This window comes from Hippoglossus stenolepis, chromosome 4 (assembly GCF_022539355.2).
Source record: "Hippoglossus stenolepis isolate QCI-W04-F060 chromosome 4, HSTE1.2, whole genome shotgun sequence".
Classification (NCBI taxonomy): domain Eukaryota; kingdom Metazoa; phylum Chordata; class Actinopteri; order Pleuronectiformes; family Pleuronectidae; genus Hippoglossus; species Hippoglossus stenolepis.
The window spans coordinates 8,462,508-8,489,912 of NC_061486.1; the positions used below are offsets into that span (position 1 = coordinate 8,462,508).

At 40.4% G+C, this 27,405-nt stretch overlaps 1 protein-coding gene across 3 annotated transcripts in view; it reads left to right on the top strand.

The window, feature by feature from the left end:
- Positions 1-27,405, top strand: part of lrfn1 (leucine rich repeat and fibronectin type III domain containing 1) — a 112,455-nt gene that overhangs the window by 38,802 nt on the left and 46,248 nt on the right. For 2 of the 3 annotated variants that reach the window (XM_035155421.2, XM_047339707.1), the window contains exon 2: positions 23,662-23,713. The exons of the other annotated variant lie outside the window; for it this stretch is intronic. The gene's annotated coding sequence lies outside the window, so the exon portion shown is untranslated. The remainder of the gene's footprint in view (positions 1-23,661; positions 23,714-27,405) is intronic. 3 annotated transcript variants of the gene reach the window in all.

Consider the following 27,405-nt stretch of genomic DNA (forward strand, 5'->3'; position numbering starts at 1 on the left):
TATATATATTTATATAAATGCCCCTCTTGACTTTTTGTTCCTTATTTTGTGTTTCAGTTGATTTTCCAACTGGAACCAATTGGTATGTTTCCTGCTGGTCTGATGATGTTAGTTTCTGCGCGCCATCCATTGACTCATGGCTATGTACCACACCTGAATTTTCAATGATTCTCAAGTCCGCTGTGTATAATATTACTGCATTTATCATTATTTGCCAGAAGTCGTTCTGTCACACAAATGGCATTATCAATGACATTGTTTCCCATGCTCTGCTCTCTTCATTTGCTGCAGTACACTAATATTCCTAAAAGCTACCACTGAGATCAGCTTCAGATGTCCTGCATGTGCTTCACAATACATTTGTTTGAAAGCAGTGGGCGTCACGATTCGTGGTAAGAGCTCAGGCAGGGAGGACCCATGCACTGACACAGGCTGGTGCAGTGAAGGAAATTAAAGAGATTGAATAATGAAGACCAGCCTCAGACACTGATAGTGGGGGCAGATAGACTGGCAGGTTACAAACAGGCTGGTTGTGAGAAGGGACAGTGTTGGCAGGGACGGTGGCCTCAGGCTTGAGGCCTTGGATGGCCGATGCAGGCACAGGCTCAGGAACATGCTTGACGTCAGCTGGGATTCAGACATAGATGAGATATCGGCTGAGTCAAGGTTCAACTCGGGTTGCTGGGCAGTGGAGGCTCTAATGAGAAGCAAAGGTGACCAACAGCTTCAGGGCACATACTGCCTTCTAGATACTTCAACATATACCTCTTGGAAAAACAAGACCGGTACCCAGGAAGGGTGACTGCTAAAGGTCTCCAGGTGCAGAATGGTGGCTGGCAGGCCCAGGACTAGCTGAGTCTTAAACTCCAGCCATCTGTGGCGTAGGGCAGGGTGTAGCCCACTGGTAGTCAACCAGCAGTCCAGTACAACCAGTGCGCCTCATGTGGTTTGTAGTGATGCATTTTGTTTTGCTTTAATTTTTACCTTAGCTAAGAAGGTTATGTTTTCATTGTGTGTTTATTGGACTTTGGTGACTTGATGGGAGTTTGTTGAAGAAGTCATTGGAATGTGCAGTTAGTCTGGACAAAGAGAATGGTCAGGATTTTTTTGCTTTCTTGAAAATTGAAAGATTAATTTTTTTACATTTCTCCCCATTTGCCAGAGAATAATAAATGCATGTTGATGAGTAAAATAGTCACATTAAGGAGCCTGATATCGGAGTGTGTGTAATTTGGTGCAGATCCAAGTAAATCTAGTGGATTTAAACGTGGTTTCATCGGGGGACTGGTGTCATATGCGCTCTACTGAGTGCTATCTTAGCAAACCTCCACTAAACCTCTGCTACTGCTGCTCACAGCGGCACAACGTTGTTTGCAAGATGTATATCTGCAGATTATACCAATAATCCTGCGTGAGGAAATGTGTGTCTGTTACACAGTAAAATATAATAATTTTACTGAAGACGAAGTGAAGATCCTCAGCAGGTGTTTGCAGTGGCTCTATTTACATGCAGCCCATCAGCCTGTTTATTCATTTATTATGATCCATGCTTTGCAGAGTGGAGGCATGATCGACATTAATTACTGAATTAAATAGAAAAAAGTCCTACTGTTGCACAGTTAACATTCTCCCCATATGATTTACTAGCGAATGGCTTATTACTATAATTGAATTAATTTCACTTCGAACATACTCTGAAAATTATACTGAACTACAGTATGTGTGAGTGAAACACATTCTGCACAGTGTTGGTGTTTATCCGCAAAACAAGAACACATTTTTTTTGTATGAAAGACAAAACAGTTTCTGACTTACCAATTACAGCCGAAGGACAAAGTGTGAAAAACGATAAACAAACGTTGAAGAATCTCTGCCAATAATCGTGCTTTTTGAATAAGTCAACCGAGGGCACGAATGCATTCAGAAAGTCTTTAGTCATTTACTCAGAGTGCATCACAGCCAAATTTTACACCAAGCTTTCCAATCAGATCACGAACACAGGCATTAACGGAGACAGCTGCACTGTAGCAAAACAAATGATTGTGATTCTCGTGTTAAATACCAGCGTGTAGCTCTGAGGTTGGTCATTTAACAGACTTCTACAAATTCAGCATTCATACGGGATTAATATTGTATAACAGACAACAGTATCCAGGATTAAAAATGCACCCTGTCATCCAAGATTCTGTCACAGCCGCCTTTTTCAACTGAGGCAATTTGTTGTCCCTGGATGTGCGTGACAGACTGCTCCCTCTCACTCTTCAGCATTCTGGAGAGATTGATCAATATACACCAGTCACCACAGTCTGCCTTCTGTGTTATTATTTTTATCTTCATAATTTCTATTCCATTATATATCACTCTTTTTTTGCGTGGTATATATTACATGCACATATACCTTTTGTAAATTAATAATTGTTATAGAATAAGCTCGATAATCACATCTGAATAGTTAAATTTGCTATGTTAAGATCCAACGTATGCATCAGAAGTAATTATCTGTTATAATATGATAACCCTGATTGGCCATTTTTCTGCATGGCCAGTATTTTTCATTTGCATTACTGAGAGTAAATTTAGCAAATGACTCGTGGACAGTAGCCAATCAAGTTTGTCATGAACAGTTTAACTTTACTTCTTAGAGAATGTTCCCTGCAGGTTTATACACGTGTGTCTATAGACGACCGATGATATTCCTGGAGATAATGTCTCCTGTATGATTTATAATGAGTGAATCTGCCGCGGAGTAATCCACTTTTGAGGCGCTCGGAGCTGAGTGGAGAGCCGTATGATGGCGAATAAAATTACCTACAGACCAGAGAGCTGCCATTAATCAGACCCTTGGACTCCGAATGCCTGCTGCTACATTCTCCTCAGACCCTGTTGTGGGATATTTATGTTGATTGTCTGTACAGTCGCTCTTACCCCCCGTCCTTTCCCATCCTCTTGCTTCTTGTCATTAATTAAAAGCAGTAATCATTTTCAACTCAGAGCCCCCCCTAAAAAAAAAAATGCAGGCTAATTTTCCCAGCGGGCTTTTTTCTGCATGTCGTCTTGTGTCTCGGAAACTCTCTCTCTCTGTCGGTGACATGGGCCAATGTGCCTCAGCTTACTGTAGTCTTATTTCAGCTTGACACTTGACGGCATGACCATGTCTTTAGGATTAAAAAAAGGGTCTGTTTAGTGATGGTTTCAGGGCTAATTGGCTTGTTGTGTTCCTTATGTGAGCTGCATTCAACACACATAGTCATCACTGGTAAGCTTTAGGGAAACTGTGACTTACTACGCTGAGATGAGCACTATCTAACTGTGACAGTGTGTGGTGTTGGGCAAGCGACGGCCCAGTGTCATTTGCAAACTAGCCACAAGAGACTGTTTCAGCAGCTACTCCTTATGTATGTAGATTATATACAGTTTGAAACTGTTTAGTTATGGAGGAAATTTTAAAAAATGAATTCCAGGAGCTATGCAACAGAGAGCAAGACACTGTACGTAGGCAACCGGCAAAACACAGAGGAGTAATCCTAGGAATAAAAGTGTTCTGCAAACATAGCACCGTGTTCCCGCTGTCGAAGACGCAGGCTGCTTTCATAAGACGACTGAAAGAGCCGCCTGTCAGAGGAGTGCTCCATTAGTGCTACACCAAAGCTGCTCTTTTCTCAGACACACAAGGTGTATCATTAATGGAGTCTGCCATTGTTTGCATATTTAGCAGCTCCTGCGGAAGCTGCGGCTGAGGGTGGTCGTTTCATTCTCGTCTTTTTTTAATGCTGCTGCTGGGGTGCGGCGGTGAATCTTGATTCCATGACAGACAGATGCCAACTTTCATCTCTTTTTAAAAAAAATTTCCTTCAGAGAGGCTGAGGACATAAATCTAGAGTGAGCCTTAAAGCGACACCCATGGCGATTTTACAAGCAGACTATCCAAGGTGCCCGAACCATCTTTTGATCAACCCGATGCTTTAATATTAAGATTGACATTTTCTTAAAAGTCCCATATTAAATATAAACGTATACTCTGAAAGTGCTCAATACATGGAGGAATGCATATAGACCATATTCAAGAAACCATGCCATAATGTAAACGGTCAGGACTTCCGCAACTCTGTGATGTCATTACACAACCGTCACCGCCATCAGCTATGAGGCCAAACTGGACCCACCTTCCAACTTTACAGGATTTGGGTTCTTGGAAAAAAAAATCTGTCAAAAATGTATATCTATCAATGAATCTTAACATTTTCTGTGGTGTCTTCAACCTTCATTTCAGCTTTTTTATCTTTTTAACACTATTCTTCTACCAATCGTTGGATAACCTTTATCTTGTCGTTTGAAGTTTCCTGTTTCATAAATCATGTTGTTTTATGAGTTACCCTTGGAAAACCAGATATTATTATGGCTGTTTGTGTGGATCGCAAACTTGCTTACTCACAGTTGGAGAATGAAATCCACGGCCTGGAGCAGGAGCTCCAAAAAAAAGGATAAGCTGCTTGACAGCTCTGTCCTCGTAGCTGCCGCTCAGGCAAAGCATATTTCCGCCATAATTTCCCCATATATGGTGCCATCCCGCCGCCAGCAGTAGACTGTTCTCCATGCGCTTGCATCTACATCCGCATGAGTATGGTAGTCTGCTCCTTCTCATGGTAATCCCTCTCGCCAGACGTGCCCGCTAGTCTCAGATTCTGCCGCCGTGCACGCTCCACTGGCACTTCACCGGTCCACCTGGAGGGTCTAGCAGCAGAGGAGAGTGAGCTGGAGGCAGCGACAGTGAGCTCCTTCACTCAACCACAGGACCTGGACACCGCATTATCTTGGACTGTCACAGGAACCAGGCCCAAGGCTCCGGTGTACAGCTCCAAGTCAAATTTAGTCTGAAGTTGATCGTCTGTTTGGCTCATTTCATTCTCCAATCATTATCTGTTGTCAGCAGCCTCTCTTCAGTACTTATGGATATGGATATCTAAACTACGAATAAAACACCAGAAAAGTGGAAAATATGGGATCTTTCAAGTTAATGAGGCTTCTCCTACAGTTACAAGGAAAGTGATGTGATCTGGTTTTCTTAAGTGCTTTAGTTGATTTTAATTAGCATATGGATGTGTTGTATTTTAAGCTACACTTCACACAGGAGCTGCGCAGAGTCAGTAAGGCATTCTTCATGTGAAATGTTATTGTTCGTTGGGATGTGTGCCCTCGGGCCGAGCATTAAAATAATCAAACGAAACACACAATATAGTCGAAGCCGGCCATTCTCCTGCAGTGTGGATGTCGTTGTTGTTGTGTTAAAAGATGTTTATGGTCTAGTGAAACCGCTCAGATTTCAAGGAAAATGGTTAAGATTTATTAGGTATCGAGTCCATTCAAACGACAAAGCCATTTATCAGGCAGGGAAAGTGCTACAGCAGCAGCAGCTCAGCTGTGGAGTAAATAAAGTAAACTTAGCCTGTTGTTCAGGTCACCTCACAGGTCGGACAAAGGGGTTTCCACAGCTTTGCATCACTCGCATATTTTGTATTGTATTGTATTTATTTTTGTCATTTGAATCAGAACTTTTCCCGTCAATACACAGAATAGGCTTTCTCATTTCAGGATGGATTTTTTTCAACGTGACACTCAGAGATAGTAAGACGTCACTCAAGTCATGTCCTCAACAGGCTGCTAAGATCGTGATTTTGGGGGTATTTCGTAGAGTACAGTACAAGTGTGAAATAGGGAGAGTCGTATCTGAACCCTCAATCACTGCCCCCGTATGCTATGATTATTTTAATGTGAACTTGAAAGTGCCCCAGACTTACTTTATGTCTGGGTTTTTCCCTGAGTAGCCTGAAGTGAGCCGCAAGTGTCAGCAGATTTAAATTATGCAAACATTGGATGAAGCATTCACTTTGAGTCTTAAAAAGACCAGTGTTATGCATAATAGAAACCTGTAGTATTCTGAAAGTCAAACACTGGCGTCTTATTTATTACACCAATATATTTGTCAATGGTAACAAAATATATAATTGATTTGTGTGGTAAAGCACTCGGTCCTTCCTCCAAAACATTTGCACATAGTTTGTAACAGTCACTCACTTTATTTGAATAGTATTGCTCTTCATTTTCATTGGTAGTGCTGCCGAGGGCTCGATTTGATTGTTAACGATCTGACAGAAGTTTCTCAGTTACTCCGAGTTGGCTACAAGTCCAGGCCTCTTTGAATTAATTTACTTAGGACAGAACACTATGTTGTTACAATTAAATTAAAACTAATTCTCAACAAAATATGTACTGAGAATGTCACAATGCAAACAAAAATTCATTGTGGCATTAAAATGCTGTGGGTGTTTAGTATTCAGTGTGGTTACTATTGATTCCAAAGTTTCACAGTGAGAAAAAACAACTAAATGTCAAATGAGATGTATCTAAACTCTACTGCAGCATAATGCACCTCTGTATTTTATGCATGTTGAGAGATGTTATATTTTCATTGACATATGGTGACACATCCCTCACATGAAATGGTTTATATTAATTAAAGCAATTATAACTTGTTATTTTACTCCTCAGCTGAGATTCAATATCTGGTGCTGCATCACCATTTGATATTATACAAAACCATAAATCAGTCATAAGCATTACATCACATGTCTCATGTTAGAGTAGGACCGGAGTCTTTATTTCAACTGTGATTCCATATATACTGATATAGGACACACGTCAATAACTAAGTGATTTGAGAATACAATACTAATGTGATTAAATCCAACCTGTGTGCTTTAAAAGCTTTCTGGTGTTATTGTTGCACAACTAAATAACATAATACTCCTTTTTAAATTTATTATAACTTTTTTTTCTAGCACTTTTCAAAACAAAGTTACAAAGTGCTGTACATAAAACAGAGCAAAACAATGAAAGACATAGGAGAAAAAATGACATGAATAAAATCAATGGGGCCAATTTTGGAATATAGATAAAATGAATAAAACACACTGACAAAAGTGAGATGAATCATCACAACCACCATAAAATAAATAAAACCAAATAAAAGTGTCAGAATCAAGAACTAAAATGAGGTTTGTACAAATGTGTTTTAAGGAGTGTTTTAAAATGGGTGAAAGATTCAGAGTGTCAGTTCTCCTCGGGCAGGGCGTTCCAAAATCCTGGGGCTCTGACAGAAAAAGCACAGTCACCTTTTGTTTTTAGCCTCAACTTGGGTACGGATAACAGAGATTTGCCCGAGGATCTCAGGTAGCGTGTTTGGTTACAGGGGTAGATCAGCTCAGAGATAAAGTGGGGTGCCAAACCGGACAGGGCCTTTAAAAGTGTTTAATAGTATTTTAAAATCAATTCTAAAAGACACGGGTAGCCAATGTAAAGAAGATAATATCGGTGCGATATGGTCAAATTTTTTGGAAACTGTTAAAAGCCGAGCTGCAGCATTTTGCACGAGTTGTAGGGAATGGAGAGACTTCTGGGAAAGACAAGTGTACAGGGAGTTGCAGTCGTCAAGACGACATGAGATAAAAGGCATAAACAACTTCCTCCAGATCAATAAAAGACACAAAGGATTTCCTTTTTGTAAGGTTCCATAGCTGATGAAAACAGGATTGGACAACCTTTTTTACATGCAGTTTCAATTTAAGGTCCAAGTCAAATATGACGCCAATATTTCTTGCAGAGGACTTTAAGTTAAATTGGAAGCCAGTGGCCCAGGGAGGTTGTCTTTGATCTGAGCCTTAACATGAGCTGCAGAAAGTTGAAAGACACTAGTTATTGCTTTTTTTGTTTTGTTTTCAGGAAGTACCCACTATTGTTTTTTACAGTGAGCAAGCGGCTTTATATGTTAGAAAACCATTTATGTCACTGTGGGATTTTTAATCCACTCCTGAACGCAGTATATTGGTGTTGACTGTCGATTGTAATATTGTAGGATCACCTGTTGTCCCTGTGAACTGCCATGTTCAGGTCAGGCAGCTAAAGGCCTGTTCAAAGCCTGCACAACAACACTACAGCAGCAAATGACTAATGGAGCCTTTAATGGACCAGATTGCTGTTTCTGCACGTTTAAGCCCATTTGTTATAAATCAGAATATGACAAAACTCTGCCTGTGTGGTACATTTATGTGCTTGTAGGAAGACAAAGCCGTCTGAGACGTGAGAGTCGTCTGCCAAACGTCTTTTAAATGCAACAAGTTTTCCTTCCATCATCATCTCTAAACACCCATTCCTGCCTTTTTGTTTTTACCCTTATAGTTACATCTCCTGTTAGCTTGTAAATGAATGTTGTCTCAAGTGATCGAGTTTTGGATGTGGTACCAGTGTGAAAGCAAGGTGTTGAGAATTGATAACATACAGTAAGTGTCTATATATAGATATACAGAGGCATATTTACAGAGCACAATGTGGAGCTCTCAAAGATTCAACAATTCTTTTTGTAGTTATATAGTGTGGTGATACAAAGGTTTACCCTCAGTATTCTGATGGACGGTGTGCCAAATATCAAAGTATCGAGCATTGAAGTGTTCTTGTACTTGGCTAAGAGTGCTTGGTGTGTCTGGAGGAGTAAATCAATGAAGAGAGGCTCTTGCTCTTTCTCTCCATTGACCGTGAAAGAGGTGAGACCACTGACCTGAACTAAGTCACTCACAAACAAAATGCAAAGATGAAACCTAAGTTTTTTATTTCACACATGATAACTTTTGTGTTTTTTGCCCAAACCTCTTCAGGGACGGGAGTTCCTACAAGACTGTGTTTCATAGCTCACGAGCTTGGAACATCAATACAGCAACAGCTTGTGGCTGAGTTTTAAATATGGATAGCTGCAAGAATTGTTTATGAGAAGAGTGATGGAAAATGGAAATGGACTTTTCAAAAAATGTATATACCTTTCCTACAACTTAGCAGATGTCTGTTCAGAATATAGGCCTGTTCCTGCTCGCTAATTAGCCTCACCGGTCATGGATGGTGATCGTTAGCACAAGAATACTAGAACTCATTCAAAACAACCTCCATCTGTTTAGAGTTAGCCATTCCTCGTGAATACTGTATGTAAAATAAAAAAGGTGCAGTCGTTTGGCTGCCTGCTCTTCAAGTTGACAAGGAGTGCTAGCTTTGACACTGATGTGCTTGTTTCTCATTTGTGCAGAGGATCGCAAAGTGAGGATTCACAAGTATTTTACTCCATTTTGACTTGCATCTGAGAGTAGACACTATTTTGGCTCCAAATAGAAACAAGAGCTAATTTATTCAGAAATGAAGACATGCAATACACCCTGTCAACATTTTAAAGAGGCCAGTATTATGGTCCAGAGTAAGTATTAAAAATATTGTGTATCTTCGGCCTTTCTGAACCGTGGACAAGGCCCAGTGGGGTTAGGTGGTAACCTCCTCCTGTCTGGATTATCAGTCCCTGACAGCACACTGCTCTCTGATGGCTGCTGGCGTCACAGGAGCATGCATCACACACTTGTCAAAGCGCCTCTCCTCCACCCACCCCCTTTCCGCTGAAAGTCAACACCATCGTCTCACCACACGTATACTTACGTGCTCACACACTCTCTCTCTCTCGCAAGGCGAGCGTGCACACGAGAACATGCGCACACATACAGTACACATATACAGACACCGTTCCCATTATGGTGACAAATCCTGCCTGAGCTAGCTCCCATCTGTGAGTCATGGTGTGGCGTGTTGTACGAGTCAAACTCCCCCGTCATCTGCCTTTCACAGATGAATCTGCGGGGTATCAAAAGGCCTTGTCTGGTGGCCATGGCTGCAGGATGGTTCAGATTCCAAACTCCCGTGGTCACAAATGGAGGACAGATACAAATTTCCCAAGCTTTGAGGTATAAAGGGGCAACTTTCCAACATTGGGGTCAGCTTAATCATCACGGCTTGACTCGGTTTAATCCATTAAACCATGAGATCACCCCTACATAGCTTGAGTTGGCTGAATCTCTGCACTGATCCCATTTCCTCTGTATACATATCCATTCTTTCACGCTGGCTCCTATTTGACCCCATAATGGGATTAACTCCAATGACACCAATCTGGAATCTAGCTTTAAACTCTGCAGGGTGAGTCTTATTTCGCTGGTTATTCCCACGCGGGATAAAACATGCTTTGGATTACATAATTAGATTTCTCTCTCCCACCTAAATATAAATGATGACACACATTAATGATAAGTAGCTCAGTGTTTGTACTTCCTGTTTTATGCAGGCCTGGTTAAGACGCTTCCAGTAACATAGCACATAACCTAAACATCATGTTAATCAACATGTCTTTTAGAGTAATTAGAGGGCACATTCATTAATAATGGATCCTGTCAAATGGCCTCGGTGCCTGAACGACTTCGGTCCTGCGGCAAATAATGCCTTGTCAATGCTATTACTTTTAGCAATAAAGATAAAATAGGTTTACTCCACGCCTTCTCTTTAAACATAATACATTCTCCGTTGTAATAGTTGTGCCCACCAATAACTTTTGAAACACAGCTATTAAGAAAGCTTATTATCGAGCTCTTTCCCCCCTTCCATAATAAAATGAACATGGAACTATTGACCTTGGCAGAACAAGAACCCTTTCACTCCTCTCTGCCTCGTTCTCATGGTGTAACAAGACATTAGAAAGCAGTTTCATTTCTTTGTCTCTCGTCATTCCCAGAGCCATTAACAATCAACAATTTCCTCTTTTTTTTCCTCAACACCCTCATCTCTGTTTTTTTTATTGCAGCACAATACAAGGCCCTCTGGATTGTGTTTCTGCAACTGAAATGTGGAGGAAATAAGGCATATGGTTGTTGGTGATTACTTGTGGGGATGCATTGAACTGTTATCCACCACATTTGACCTCATTTATCTGAATCTCCTGGAGGGTTTTTCATGAGGCTGAAAGCGTTTTTTTTTTCTTAGAAGGAGCTCTGATCTGTAATTTGCTTTGTCATTGTGGATTAAATTGATCCACACACAGCACTTAATGTGCACATGGATTAAAAAATTCTGCATCACTGCTTGATATTTCTTAGCACACATTTTTCTAGTAACAATCTAATGCTCAATTGGACTTGATTTCGCTGATGTTTTACAGCCATTCTGCGTCGTCCATCTAATTTTAGTCACCATTCCCTTATGCTTGCATGATGTTTGCATTAAAATATAGAAATTGTGCAAGACCTGTATATACAGGACTGTATGGGACAATGCAGCTAAATTGAGAGATAATCCACTGCAAGGTTTCACAAGTCTTATCTTACGTTGCAACAGTAGCAAAGCAAAGATATTGCATAGGAGCTTCACAAAGGGCACAGTGAGTGGTACTGTGTATCTTAATGCTACACATGCAGCTATTGAAAATAGAAACTCAAACTCAACTGCTCTGGAAAAGGGTTTAAAGTAAAGCTCTTTGTGAAGTTATATATTTGAAATGCAGGTAGAGCTCGGTGGTTGAGCCCAGAGAACACAGGAATGGTTTCAATCATTGCCCAGCATCAGTCTTTTATCACAGAACTGTATGGAATATATTAAGAAGCTCAGTGGTGCAGCATTAATGTTCGCAGCCATTCATTCACATTTAAAAGGATCATCGTGAATCTACTGATGTCAAAGAAAGCTTTTAATACCCCTTTAAGTGTTTAATGTCCTTTTAGACCGAGCTTATTTTTAGCATCCTTTTGTTTGAATGTAAAGCTGCAAATGTTTGAGGACCAGCATTTGTTGCAGACTTTTATTTGTCTTCACAATAATTTGAACTCTTTGATAGATATTTAGAAAGATAACTGTAGTGAAGATGAGCAAAAATTCACTAAAATGGTCAATAGCTGTAAGGAGAACTACAGAAAAGGATATTTCTTTGTTGCTTTGCCTCTGTGTGTGATCACTTTCATATACAAGCACACAGCTCTGTAAACATTTCTTTATATACTGAAAGAATATTGACAATCGCAGCTTTAAGTGTTAAGAATAAATGGAATCTTTTTCAGTGTCGGTATTCTCCACGACTTTTATTACATCCAACAAGGAGATCTGTTCACCCCCCTGTCCCTTGGTGGTATAGTTTCAGCAGGATTACACGAAAACTACTGGACATATATCCACCAAACCTGGGTGAAGGATTGGACATGAGCCGAGTAAAAGCCCCTAAAAATGTTGGAGTAGATGTGGATAATTTTCACTTTCATTTCATTGCGAGATAAGGTTGTTTTTTGCCATTTTCTCAAATTTACCAGAAAATAATGTATAGATTGTGATGGGAAAAAAAACTGGCCTATAAGATGACTGGTATCTATGTGTGTTTGTGTGTAATTTGGTGCGGAGCTGACTATATCTATCTATCTATATCTATCTATATATTTTATATTTTATCAATGCACAGTATTCGCTTTGAGCTAAATACTGTTAAATTTTTTTTTTCTTTCATCTGTGCAGACGAGCTGACTTTAGGGCATAAAAAGTTGTTGATATTTCTTTCCAATTTCTTAGCAAACAATGTGTTTGACTGCAGTGTGAGCTCCCTGCCTCTCACTCTCCCTCCTCAGAGTCTGCTGGATGTATCCAGAGAATTTTTCCAGTAATATAATTTACTCATGCAGACGCATGCCCATATTTCTTCAGTCGTCTTTCATCTTTATCAGACATAGATTTCCTGAATTGGATCCAGCTTTACATTTTATGGAGGACAACACAAACATGCGACATGAATATGAAAGGGTTCAGTATCACAAAGCAGAGTCAACATAACTAGGTGGCAGGAGGTGCGTTAATGCATATATCATTTGGAAACGGGAAACAAGATTACTGTCAAATAAGAAATCAGTGATTGTCTTTCATGAAACCCTGCGATTTTCGTGGCCTTTCTATCAATTCATTTTTCAATTTATCATAATGGAAATTTCTGCTGTTTTTTTTTTGCCCTGAAGACCAAGAGAGGCCAGGGCTGGAAATGTATTGAAGCCAGAAAACAAATTAGATGGTAGAACACATCCATACTGTGAAGAGGGGGAGGTTTCTTTGGATAGCAGCAACAAACGAAAGCCTACATGTGCCTTGTGTGTGCGTCACATTCACTTACATATGACATATCAGTGATGCCTCTCTATCCCAATCGCTTAGAGTCTGATTCACGCTCATGACACATCTATACAGTGACATGTGGAAAAAGTCCAGGGTGAGGCACAAAAACGGATTGGGCGTCCATGGCGGCTAATTCTGATTCAAGGAATAGAGGGAGCTGTGTTAAGGATGTTAGGCATTAAAGAGTTGTCTTTTTCATGGGATTATCTGCGAAGGAGGAAGTCAGTATTCAGACGGAGCTGACTGGCAAGGCAAGATCAGCCCTCATCCAAGTAGAACACTTCTTCAGGCATGCTGAACATGCAGACTTAAGTCACATAATCCCTTTCAATATCAGCGGGGATGTCAATACTCTGACATGAATGGATAGGATAGCACGGTTTTGCAGGCTTACTGTTGTTCCCGATCACACTGTTGTGCAGTGGTAGCTGGCAGGTTGCTATTATTAGCCACTGCAGTGATATAAATGTTACTGTGGATCCGCTGACGCTGTGATGACAAAACATATTTGAACCATTGGTGAAATGCTGTCCGTCCAATAAAATATCATCAGGAGTATTCCAGGTTTATTCGTTGCACCCCAACACAGCGGCAGTAACGGGGCCTGCAGATATTGAAGTAAATAATTGAGCACACAAAGCAAACACTGACGCACATCTCAGGGGATAAACAAACAATGGCACACTCTGCACGTTCGGTGCCCGAGTTCAAATGAGGCTGTGGCTGTGTATCACAACAGGGCTTTGCTGGTGTTTTGTGGAAGCACAGTTCTGTCAGCGTGACTAAGCAAGGCTGTCCAACGCAAGCTAACCATGACTGTTTGAGAGCGTCAAACAATGGCCTTTCAAAACAAAGTGGATCCAGGCGAATTGTTGACGTTACACGTTCAGATGTTGAAAATGGCTTCATCTCTGCGCCTGTGTCGTCCTGCCAAACATCTGAAATCCTATTGTTAACACATTGGAAATGGCCGTCAGGGCTGAACACAACATATTTCTGGTTGTTCTTATTATAACTTATCAATATATATGCCGCTGCCGCCTGCTGTTTCTTCATTGAACTCATTAAAGTTTCATTGTATCTCATCTGATCTCATCTCATTTTATAGATTTAGGGACAAGTAAATAGATTTCAGTGTTTGGTCACATCTAGAACCTGAGAACAGGGACATCATGTACCTATGTGTATTCGTTCATTTTGGATATTTGTATGTGTATCCAAAGCCAGGAAAAACATCCTCATTGTTCTCTGTATCATTAAAATCTTAAAATTTCTGTCCTTCTGCCTTTTCTTCGATTTTTTTTTTTGACAGCCGCTCATCAGATCGACTTCAAACCGAACCAGCTGCGACGCGTTTTGAATGATCAATCGAGCGTGAACAATGCTCACCACAGACAGACATTTTGATCAGGCATAAAACACAGTTTAAAATAGCAAACAGAAAAGAGATTGTAATTACAATCTGAATTGAACTTCAGATTTGAATAAAGTTTTGTATGATTTTTCGGATAGTTTGGAAAATGGAAGCTTGACATCATCTTTAACTTCATTAGATAGCTGGTTATAAGCTGTGGGCTCTTAGTGACACATTTGGGTTTAACCAGCAGACTTGAAAGGAAATCTTTTCACTTTCCATTTCCAACCATGACAGTGCAGTCTCTCATCAGACTTCCCCACTCCTGTCTTTTTTTTTTTTTGTGAATGGGCACATCTAAAATTAAAAAGGTTGTTTGATCAGTAAAATGACAGCCTGTATGTAGCAAGATATATATATTTTTTTATCGTGTCTCCCGTTCTTCATGTTTTGAAACCTTGACTGCAGCAAAGCTCCATTTCCAAGCAGGTGCAAATGCAGGTTGCAAAATGCTAATTCAAATATTTTGGCAGCAATCAAATATCAATGCGCCAAGGAAGGTGAAGAGACAATAGTTTCCCCAAACAGCTGTTTTGACTTGTTGGTGCCAAGCAGACAGAATGATACAACAATCTTTTGAGAAGGTGCTGAGGTTTTGTTTATGCAGATCATCGTGTGCAGCAGGTTTGTTATTCATTTTAGCAGAAAAGTGTGGAGGCATTTCCTCAGACCATCCCTAAGTTTAAGGTGCCAGAGGAATATTTCATGGGTTTAGTTGGTCAGGGCACAAACATGCAATCGGCTCCAAAGTCATCTAAAGTGTATGTTATTAAATGATCGTGGTAGATTCTTACTAATAATACTATGCACAACTTCAGCTGTTTAGTCGCTGTTATTTAAATCAGTGTTTGTCCCTTACTTACCTTCGCCAAGGTTTTGCACTCCTGTTCATTTGTATGTTGGTTGTTTGTACGTTTTTTTTTATATAAGCAAAATTATGAAAAAACTGTTGGATGGATTTCCACAAAGCTTAGTGGAAGGATTGCGTTCTGGTTCAAGCAAAATGGAACATTACATTTTGTTCACTTTCTTTATTGTAGCGAGATCGGGTGTTCTTCAACATTTTGGTTGATTTCATTGATCTTGATGTATAATTCAGTCATGTTTAGAGGACTGATATAATGAGTGTGTGCAATATGGTGCAGATCTAGTGGATTTCAATGCGGTTTCATTAGACTGTTTGGCATTGGTCGGAGGTAGATGCAGTCAATGAATTGAATTTCTGACATGCTTCCCCAATACCTACATGAATGCGTTCGCCAACTCCTGGTTGGTAAATTAACATATATGTTAAGTTCCCTGAGCTTCTTGTATGTAGCTGAATGAAGGCGGAGGTAAATGAACACATATACATAATGTACACATTGAACAAATTATGTCTCAGGAAACACAAGTTTAATTTAAACTCTATGGCCTTTTCAGAATATTTGCACTGCAGTATAATCGTGTTTTGGGTAATGCATTGTGTTTGTGCTCTGGGCCTTTGGCACCTCCTGCACAGGACTTGTTCCAAGACTGGATTCTCCTTGTTCCCCTTTAGGAGACAATCTGACTTTATCTGCCATTACAGAAGCTTATCCCAGCCCAGCCAGCTGATCATTGTGTTTACTGCTCCTTCTCCTTCCATTTCTGTGAAACTGACTGCAAACAAATGCGTAAAATGTAAACTAGTGGGGTGGGATTATGCACTCTTGGCAACCAGATGCTCAATCTGATTGCATGGGATTTGTTTACACCTTTTGTTTGCAATAATGCAGAAAACCGAACCCAGTTTCACAATAATAAAACCCCACGTGTGTCAGTCTCAGTGCAAGTATCAGTTCTACTAATGCAAGAACTGGAAGTCTTATCAATGGGATCCATATAAAAAAGAAAAACACGATTTAGATCGAACTAATCTAAACATTTATGTTATTGAAAAGGAAAAGCATAGGTTTTAGAAACTAGCAGAGAACAGCAAAAATAAATGTGAAAATGTGGTAAATTAATTCAGTGGTAGTTTCAAACATTAACCTCATAAATCATGACAAATGGCTCTTATCCCACATGATGGTACATTAGTTATTTTTTATAATAAAAGTGTCAGAGTTTTGGGAGAATTATTTGGTAATATAAAACCAAATGTCATGGTCTCGCCCACCTCTAGTCGACACAGAAAAGAGAGTGTATGCAGCAGAAATTTGAAATGTTGCTGACATGGGATTTTCTTCTCTCTGAGACCTTATCAGTAATGTTCAGTCCTATCAATATGACCATTAAAGCCATCGTAGCCATTAATACAGTCAGTCACTTGTTTATGACTGCATTAATAATAAAAACTCTGTTTTCGTTCAGAGATGAGTATCTCTGCACAGACTGAAATATCGTGTCACAACCGTAGACTGTATATATAGATGAACAACATGGCCGCTCCCCAAATGGGAAGCCAAAGGGTGCTGGCTGCAGTATAGGAAATAAACCCCACCTCCTCCCTGTTAGTGTAAAGGACATGAACCAAACACTGATATGTAAGTGTTGTTTTTTTAATTAGTGGTACCCTTTGATAACCTTTATATCTATTCCCCAATCGCGTGCTGTGCATACTCCAAATAACGTCTTCAGTGCAAGATGGCAACGTTCATATCCAATGTGCATATTTGTGGATAATGGAAGGAAGTGGAAATGCATCGACTGTCTTATATACACTCTAAAGTCCCTGGGATGGTGCGAACACTGTGCTTTGCTCTGTGAAAGTAGGAAGCAAGAATTGCTACATTAAAACAAGCCTTTGCCTCTCACGCACTCGCTCCCATGCCTACTGATTATTTCTGTTGTGCTGGTGAATGTGCTGAGCATGGGTAGGTGTATAAATAGTGGTATGGACATCATCAGAGTCTTGGGTCACAAGAGGGATAGGGGAGGGGAAAGAGCTTACTACTAGAGCATCGGATCATGAGCATCAGAGACGATCCTCCCTGACTCATCAAGACCGGAGCCACGCTCTGATCCCTCGCATGCTCCCATTCTGCTTGTTGGAGGCTCATGGGTAACCCTGACGACCTCTGTGACCACTGGTGCACTACTTTGTTTTGTGCTTATTGCATAATTATTCATATGAGATGACAAGTGCATTATTCTATCACATTGTTTCCCTTGGTTCACTGACTTATGGGGGACATGTTTTCGGAGGATACAGATATGCAATAGAAACCCTTTTTTTATTATTAAAAATAGCTGCATAACCAGACCATTTATTGGAGCGTATATGATGTGATGTTATTCTCTCAGGCAACTTGTACAATTGCTCAGTGTCACCACGGTCAGTGTCTGCACCACGACAATGTTTCTTTGCTCACATATGAGTCACAGCATCCAAGTAATTGTAAATATCAGCAAAACATCCGCGCAACATTTTTCCCTCATCTTTTTTTACACCTCCGCTACAGCCATTATCTCTGTGTGCTCACGTGTTCCAGCGCTCCGCAGTGCAGCCCACAATACAGGCCTCTGCGATGCCTTGGGTTGTTGCCTTTGTCTGGAGCTCTCTCATCTCTGGAGGTCACATTTGCCGCCCTGGAGGTACTCAGGAGGTAATGGTCAGTGTGCCAACTGTGTGGGCATGCTAAGAGAGCCATATGCTGTCTGTTAAATCTCTCAGCGGAGGCAGCAGAGTAACAGGGCTGCTTGGTATCTCATGAAAATCACAACATGCTGAACATGCACGACGGAGGCGAGCGCTGCAGCGTATTAGAGCAGGTATTTCTCACATCCGTTCCTTTTCTTACCTTGTCACTCCTCGTTTTGTATTCTGCACTGATCTCTTCAAGAGCCGGGGATTAAACAGGTGGAATAACCAGGCTTTTCTCAGACTCCATAGGATGGCCTCTGCTCACCATTCACTATTCATCCAACTGGTTAGGTTAATCATGGCCAAACGTCAAATACATGTTTCTTTATTTGATTTGTATTGGGGCTTTGTAATAGCAGTGTGGGTCTCGGCCTCCAAATATTTATTTTAGCCTTGTGGCAAGTCGAGCAGAGAAATAGAGAAGTGGATGTGCTGTGTGCGCAGCATTTTCACACATGGTTCAGACGCTGCTTTAGAGAGCGTTTTCACTCTTCATTAAAAATTCTAGAGGGTGTTTTTCGACTGCGAGGCGATAATGTTTCTATGGACATAGCTGGCCTTGACTCACACACACCAGGTTCTGCAAAACACAGGCAGTAGCATGTTTCCGTTTCAAAGCTGTTGGATCTGAAAGGAAATAAAAAAAACACACTGCAAAATGTGTCGGGGAAAAAAAATGTCAAAAGGAACGTCCATTTTGTCACTGTGCGGAGGCATAATCCGAGCCTTCAGTTATCCAAACGCCTGCCTCACCCTGTGTGAAGACGCTCTGAGACACTGAACAAATAGCTGCTTGTACTTGATGACGGCCACAGATGTTTAAATAGAGAGGAAAAGCCAAACCACCACCCTGACAGCTGCAGTTTAGTGTGTAATGAATCACAGATCATAAATCATTAAAATATTAAGCTTTAATCTTTAGTCAAATTAAATGGTTTATTGCTTATATATACAGTATATACAGCTAAAACTATACATTGAGTATAGTATTTTAATTATCCCAGTCATTTTCCAAACATAAACGGCAAATACTTTCTGCTTCCTGCTTCTCTTGTTCTTTATATACTTTAACATTCATTTTCTTTCACAGTGACTCATATTAACAGTGCACAGCAGTACGTAACATAGCTGCTGAGGGCGGACATAGCTGCAGTATAGTACACAGTTGAATGTATTATTTAGTTAGTTATGTGTAATTATAATCATTAGGTCCACTTGACCTGTGTGAGAGAACAAGGATTTAAAATCCGCTCACACAAGGCTCCACAGTGAGACCATAGTAATCATTCAATTGCACACTTATATTCGAATCACTAATCATATCGGCTGTTCTTTCCGTACTGAGATGATTTTTGAAAATGTAAGTGACCAGAATTTAGTCGAAAAACTGTTCCAGATACAAGATAATTTCCGTCGCTGCCAACAAAAGCCTGTTATAGTTCTGTTCTCTTCTTAACTGTGCAACCTCAGAGCTGGACAAACCAGACGATCATGAGGAGGGACGGCACGGTGTTGCAGTGGTTAGCACTGTCGTGTCACCGCAACAAGGGTCTTGGTTCACACGCATGTTCGGCTGTGGCCTTTCTGAGTGTTTGCTCTCCCGGGTCTGTGTGGGTTTACCTTCCAAGACGTTCAGATTGGGGTTAGGCTAATTGGAGACTGAATGCGAGTGTGAATGGCTGTTTGTCTCTATGTCGGCTCGACCTGTCCACTGTGTACCCTGCCTCTTGCCCATTGTCAGCTGGCTCCATCACCCCCCGCAACCCTCAAAGGATAAGCATCTTAGATAATGGATGGATGGGTGTATGTAAGGATGGACGGATGGATGTCCAGGGGGACTTGAGTGTGTAGCAGTGCCACAGCGTACGGATCAAAGCATTTACTTCTCCGCCACCGTGCCGTCACAGATCAGAGAAGCTTGGGTCCATTTATTTTTGTAAGTCTGAAGGAAGTGATATAAGCTCTGTGTAAGTTTTTCACTTGTGTAACTTTGAGTCTTACGGACTTGAATGTCACTGAAGCGTCACCCCCCATATTCCTTCGCTCTCTGCAGAGGTGAGTGAAACCCATAAGTCTTGTTCCCGTTGGGACTCAGTGTGAATGCTGAGGTTAGAGGAGGAGTAAATCATCAACATACACAGACCTGACACAGAACCTCTGTCTGGAACACTACAAATGTTTGTCAATTTATTGTGAAATTTAGAGGAAATTAATCTGTATAATAATTATTGTTTGATTATAATTTGTGAAATGTGTGTGTAGTCTGACAGCGGATTGTTCCCTGCTTCTTAAATGTGAGAATCAGAATTGTTTGTCTCATATGATAGCACATTAAATGTATTTGGATTTGTAATGGATGGTTTGATAAATCAAGTAGTTTAAATATGTAATATTGGGCCCTGGGAATTTATAATCAGCATGTATCACCATTTTCTTTCAAATAAATGCTTTTTTGACTAAATAAGGATGATGAAAATAGTCATATGGAGATGCAGCCATATGTATATATTATATCAAAGCTGCGAGTTACACATTTCAGTAATGCTGTTGCATTAGCAGAAGTGAAGATATTCCTGGAGGCAGTGTGTGAGCCTGATGACATCCGATCTTTGAAAGATGTTTAGACACTGGTTATGTTTTCGAGCTTTTACCCTCTGCTCTGCGAGTCACGTGTCCCACTACCAGTGTTTTTCATCAGGAAAACAACAACAGTAAGTAACAATGAAATGCAGAGGAAAAAAAATCTCTCTCACAAAGCTAATCACCGTGTCGCTCGGTCGAAATCCATGTGCTTGCAGTGTATGCGTCTAATGTATCTGGGTGGGAGTTTGATGAGTAAATGGAGGGGCAGTTAGCATACAGTCACAACATGTAGGTCTGCAGCTAAAGTGGCATGAAAGGCTTGTGTGTGTCTGTGTGCACATTGTGTATTAATCAATTCCTCAGTGTTGGATCCTTCAGGGGACATGAATATAGGATGGACGCTTCAGTAAAGTGAAGCATGCGTGAAATTGTACTTCTCACATCACTGTCTTAGGTTTGTCAGAGATCTGGTCATTGGATGTTACATAATGTATTAAACACTGTACAAACTGCACATCCTGTCACAGAATCCTTAATAAGACCTTGAAGATTTTTGCTCAACATTTTAACCTGCCTGTTAACGGAGTTCTTAGTAGATGGGAGGTGAGGTCCAAACACGAGAAGGGGCGCGTCTCTGCTGGATGTAATGGACAGCTACTCACTGTTGAAGGTTACGTTAATGTCAGGGTCTTTTGTCGAGGCCTCGCTTGGTTACACATTGGTAGAAGTCGCAGGTGGGTTTGGTAAATACGCCTTGCTTCGACAAACATCTTGTGTTGCTGTGGCTGGGTCCGATAAAGAGGACGGCTGAGATTCTAATCAAGATTGACGCTTCGACTCAGAGAATCCGAACCTCCTCTTTGCTTTTTTGCTATTTTAGGATAATAATTTGAATTTTTTTTTTTTCTTCATCTACAAAAGTTTCAATTAATTGTGATTGCTCAGTGTATGTCTTTAGCTGTGCACTGGGGAGGCGGAGAAGAAATTGTGGCTCCCTTGAACCGTTTTAGTCCTTTTACATCACAGCAGCAATTTAAACTACAATGGCACTCAGTGGAGCGCATATCACTGCCAGGGCCCAACAGTCCCCTTAAAGTCAATCAAGCTGCACCAAATTGCACTCATAGATATCAGTCCTCTAAATATGCCTAATTTTTTTCATTAAGATACATAAGTTATTCCCTGGGAAATCAGTGAAAATGTCAAAAACATTTTTTTTTTTTTTTAAATCGCAATTCTAAAGTAAGAGATAAAAAAAAATCACTGGATCCGTGTCAAAATGTAATGAGCTCTTTCTTGGCCAATGTCCAATCCTTCCGCCAAGTTTTGTAGAAACCCCGTTGAGTAGATTTTGCATAGTCCTGCTGACAAACAAATAACGGAAGGGACAGAACAGAACCTCCTTGGTAAAGATAAGGAATTCCAGTATTTATTTCTTTGTGTGTGTGTCTTCTGAAAGCTGTTAAAACTAGTTTCTTTGTGTCACCACAGTCCTGCAGAGTTTAGTTCTGTGCGTGTGGGATTGTTGTCATGAAGCCCAGGTGTGCATGAAAACACCTGAAGCGCTTGAAAATGCTTATATTGTACAGAATTTATTCGCGCTCAGCAGGTGAAATCACCAGGGTATAAAGAAAGTCTGTAGATGCTGTTAAGTGCAGTTTGTTTATCTGTAGTCAGTCAAAAGAATACAGTTTGTAGATGTTTCCTTTTTTTGCCAGAAAAGTATTTCAAAGGCTCTGCAGTACTTAATTTTTAAGAGTTTGGAGGACGTTGTGTTTCCTTTATCATTCTAAAACGTGTAATGAAGGAATTACAGTGTGTTTATCTGCTCTAACATGAGCTGCAGTTGAAAGCACTGCTAAATAACCAGCAAGCCTATACAGTAGCAACCACACAAACGAAGCACATACCTAACTAGCTTATATAAATTTATTGGGTTACATGTTGACCCTAAAAAAAATAAGCCTCAGTTGTGACCGGTCTATCTGCTGTGCTGAATTTCCCCATTGCAGAGAATCTGGTCCTTCATGCTTTCAGATTTTATGCTAACTTTAGCTCTGTCCTCTGTATTGGATTTAAGGGAAGTTTACAGTCCTGCATTGCCTTCCAAAGCATGAAATCAAAGTTTTCGCAGCCACAAGGATCCTAGTCTCGGCCAACATGATGGTTGCGGAGAGCCACTGGAGCACGGTCACCTCTCATGAACTGTACTATACTATATTATATACTATTAACATTGTTTTATACATTTAGATTTGATCCATCCATGGATTGCTCAGGGATTAATGGCATCCCAATATATCACCATATGTGGTACATGTCAAAGTTAAATTGAAGTTCCCGTAAAGCTCATTATAGTGTTTATATTGAGACACTTCACTGTGGAACTTGTGGCTAGAGAGCCAAGTATCGTGCAGTTTTCCCAGTAACCATTCTTGCTGTTTTTATTTGTTGCTGTTGTTATTTCCTGGTAATCCTCTATGAGATTTGTTTTTGGGGAGAAAACACGACTGCTTATGTTGGGTCAACACAATAGACAGGCTGCTTATAAATTTCTTATCATGGGTTCCAGTGTGTTTGTGCTTTTCTGTTTCGGCTGCTCGCTGCTCAGGGAGTCTATCTATCCATCTACCCATCCATCTTTTATTGGCGATACAGTAATAAGTATATAATGCAAGGTTAATCATAACAGTGACTATGGACGAATTATTATTTATGCGTATAAGTCAGACAATAATCTACAAAGACGGAAGCAGGTGAAGTGATATTTTTGCCTGAATTTCTCCTTCTTTAAGTTTCACCTGGCACAGAGGCTCTGGGCATAAAGTAACCGTTCCCCCCACGATAGACATATCAAATCATTTGTATTGAGTCTGAGATGGAGTCAAAGATTGATCTATAAATTGAACCTTTTTATGATTCTGACACTATTACAACTGGTGCTGTGTGGCCCCCAATGTTATTTGTGCTTGCACATTAAGGTGTGATCGTTTGTTTCTCTCTGCAGACTGCTCTGAAGTGAACCTCGTGCGGAGCATCCAAAACAACACAGTATTCTGGTGAGTTCCCAAGCTGAAATTAAAACCCTCTTCATATTTACATAATATACTGCCACTCATTATCCACCCAGACTGTGAGCACGAGCAGAACGTGATGAGGGTAGAGGGGGGAGGGTTTGGTAACAATAAACTAGGAGGATGTGTCCATCCTGTGAGTCGATCGATCACTCAGTTTTTACCCCACAGGGTGAGAATATCCGACTCACCGGGCCTGCATATCCTCCCCACGTTAAACACAAAGGCAAACCCACATTATTTCCCTTTTCTCATGCATACATTAAATATAATGCAGGCAGAGGAATATAGAAAAGTCTCCTCCTCTTCTTCACCTCGTTCTGAAGGTGTCACATGCAGATTTAACCACATGTTCACACAGACAGACAGACAGACAGACAGACAGAGAGAGAGAGAGAGAGAGAGAGAGAGAGAGAGTCTTCAGAGTGACACCGTTCGCTGTCCTCTCGCAGAGGCAGGGTTGGGCTGGTGCCACGGCTGTTTGCCTCATAGCTTGCGCAATGGGAGTCGGCTCCATTATCAGAGCTGCTGCTTCGCCACCCTGCAGCAAACCCAGCATCCTCTGCTCCTGCAGATTTAATTTATTATCTCAATAGGGAAAACAGCCCCTCTGATGAACAGCAGAAATCACCTAGGGCTGCTGTGAACACGGATTGAGACTACATACGATAGATAGGTCTGATTAACTCATGAACGTGCACAGTACTTTTATACCTCATAGGAATTTGTGGCTGGTCGTGGACATTCAAGGGGATTTGTTTTGTACCGTAAACAATGATTCAGAAAAATGCAGCTCCCACCATTATACAGCAATCAAACAATTATTTGTACCATAAGCACATTTCAAACAATTTGCTGCCTCTGTTATTCTTGTCTTCATTTTACCATTTGCAGATAAATGAAGGCATCATGTAGACTGTTGTACCATCCCATGACAAACCCAGCATGAACCGGTGCCACACGTGTGCCGCTTTTGTCGCATTATCACCTCACAGAGAAGCAGCTGGTTATAAAAATGATGTAAGCTTTGTACATACATTTTTTTTTCTCCCATTTGCTTTATTTTTGATAACCAGCAAAATGTCTCCTTTGCTCCATTTGGTAAGAAGTCAAAATCCATAATGGAACTGAATGATTTGACTTGTTGTGGCTTTTCCAGCCTCTTACTAACAGCTTCATCAATGTCTCCAAAAGCTACTACAGTGGTAATTGTGTGTCAGCTTTCCCAGGCACTAAAACAAGAGTTATTATGTGAACACAAAGAAGTTACGTAACACGATATACCCTGGCTAAATTAGTTTCCTTGTCCTTTACTCTAATCACCTTGTAGAGCTGTACATACTGGCTCTAGTGCTATCTTATCTGTGGTGTAACACATCGAGAATAACTTATTACAACCATGAATATTTCAAGATCTTTTCTTGTAAGAGTTTAAGTGGCGGCGGAGGAAGATGCTTTACTTATGTAAGCAGAGGAATACGGCAATATAAAGTACAAGTAAAATGCGTGCATTCAAAATTGCACAACTATGAGAATACGTGTACTGTATGTACTTACTTGTATTGTTATATTATTTAATTATGCTTCTGTGAAAAAATTATTAAGTAATAGTCATAAGCTAAATATTAAATACTGTCCACTGGTGGTTTTAGCTTTTGCTGAAAATAACTAATCCCTACATTAAAACATTAAAAAAATATCCTTTTGAACATTCCTTACAAACAGGCACATGTACTGTTGTAGTAGAACATTATGTGTGCTTGTGCACAGACGCCATTTCAAAGGGTTTATGACGGACATGAAGAAACGGCAGCTGTGGCAGCCAAACGTTGCCGATATTGAAACGGATGGTTTTCAGGTGGCTGGAGTTTACACAATGTGGCAGCGTGAGAAGACATTGATTTTTCCTGCTTCAAACTATTAGTCCTGCAAGATGCTTCTGTGCACAAGGCGATATGTCTGGCTGCAGTATTGCAAGAGGAGGCAGGAATCGGCCGTATGAGATAATTTATCAATTTGGGTAGAAATAGAAAGTTAATAATCCATAGTATGAGCAACAAAACATCTAAAGATTGTGTACGTGCATTAGTTATTATTTTTTTCCACTGAGAGATACAAGGAAAGAGAGAAAAAGCTTCTTATGTTTTAAAGAAGCCAGCAGGATACTATTAGTGAAGATGAGGCTGTGTTGAATAGCTGGTTGTTAAGATTCTTTGAAGCAGATTAATTTAGGTGTTTTCGATTAAGCCTTCAGAACCTCAGGCACAGAGAATATTTTTGGTGTGTGAAGTTAAATCAAACACAAGTCGATGACGTGAACATGAGATCATTAATCTTATTTGTTATATACAAGAAGGGGACACTGGTCTTTTTCTTGCTGGGAAATTGAGTGCAGGTAATAAGTTTGACAGCTTTGACATTTTAGTACCAGGTCTGGGTGACAGTATTCTTTCATGAGTGTGTCCTGGAAGAGCAGCTTCACATAGAGAGCCTACACAGAAGGGAGGGTAGACTGGTTAAAGTGTTTGTTGTGTTCATCGTTTGTCTGTCTAAGTGGGAAGGTGTTGAATTTATATGGAGTTGTTTTAGGTCTGTAAAAACTGTGTAGAAAGCTCAATAGGAGCTGAGCAACAAGGACACTACTATAGACAGGAAGCGTGTGAGAACAGGGGATGAAGAAGATTTCAATTTAACGCTTCCTCTGTATTCGGAGAGAAAAGTGAAAGGGAAGAAAGGAAGTGATTTGCACATTCAGATGCGCCGACGCTCGTGTTGACAAGTATTTTCATTAGATGTCCTCCTGCTCCAACTAAACAGATGTAAAATGAGCGTATTTGTTATTTCTTTTGTGCAGAATCAAAGATGTCAATGCAGATCAGGCAAAACAAATCCCATCTATCTGTGTGACCCTCTCATCACAGATAGACCTCAGAATGAACACGGTAAACAAACAAAAAAAACTAAAATGCATTTGATGATGGTCGTGTAAGATTGCAGCAGGTAAATAAATAGTTATGTAATTTAATTAGCGCTGCTACTTTGCGATGCTGCTGAAATGCTTATTTAACAGTTCTCCTTCCCTGAAGTTGGACAAAGGCTTCATTTGCATTACCTCAGGTTGTGAAAATACTCAGTGTTTTCTATATAGAATGAAATCATTACCATAATGCTTAATACAAGTTAACGAGCCCTAAGGAAGGTATTTAATAAATGATTAATCATAATGAGCAATGCAGAGGATATGTGTGAAAGTATTTCACTTCAACATTTAATACTTTTTATTCAACTCGCTAAGATTTCAGTCCTTCAGTGTTTTTCATTTAACTTTCATATCCTGAAGTAAATATTTTCCTCATGTTATCTTACGGCAGGAAGAAGTCCAATCAATTGACATGAGTCTAATATCTCACAAAAATTGAAAACACTCACAGATTAGCCAATTTTCCTGCCGGCGCACCAAAATATAGATTTTTGACTTCCGAAACAAGACTCTCTTCATCCAAAATAGCTGTGTTGATGTTTTTTGTCTGCATCTGTTGCTTTTCTCAGGGCGCTATAATTAAACAGGAGGAGGCCGCAACACTTCTTTATTCTGTGTCAGTTTGAGGAATGGCTGCCGCGCGACGCACTGTGTCAAAGCAGAGCGAGTCGAACAACAGCTAGATTTCACACAGCGG